The sequence below is a fragment of the Corvus brachyrhynchos genome, unplaced genomic scaffold (assembly GCF_000691975.1).
Source record: "Corvus brachyrhynchos isolate BGI_N302 unplaced genomic scaffold, ASM69197v1 scaffold83, whole genome shotgun sequence".
In the NCBI taxonomy this organism is placed as follows: Eukaryota; Metazoa; Chordata; class Aves; order Passeriformes; family Corvidae; genus Corvus; species Corvus brachyrhynchos.
The window spans coordinates 2820530-2820820 of record NW_008238464.1 but is presented as its reverse complement, the minus strand read 5'-3'; positions in this window follow the sequence as shown (position 1 = coordinate 2820820).

The window sequence follows — 291 nt, the reverse complement described above, 5'->3', positions numbered from 1 at the left end:
TACATTCTTAAAAGAGTTTTAGTGCATTGCATTCTTAAAAAAGAAAAACATCACCGCCCCAAAATGTTTCCTACAACATTTAACAATTTATAGAACTAGCCTAGTTACTTTTACCTGCCTGTTACTAAGCCCACGTGTTAGAAGAGTGAAACCTCTGGTTTAGGCTAAATTCAGACTTCTATTAAGGATGAAACTGGTTTAAAAAATGCTTGCTTTACCAAATTTTGTAAGCAAATTACATTAATCAGTGTCTCACTGCCATACCGCTACAACTATTGCCCCCACGGACTA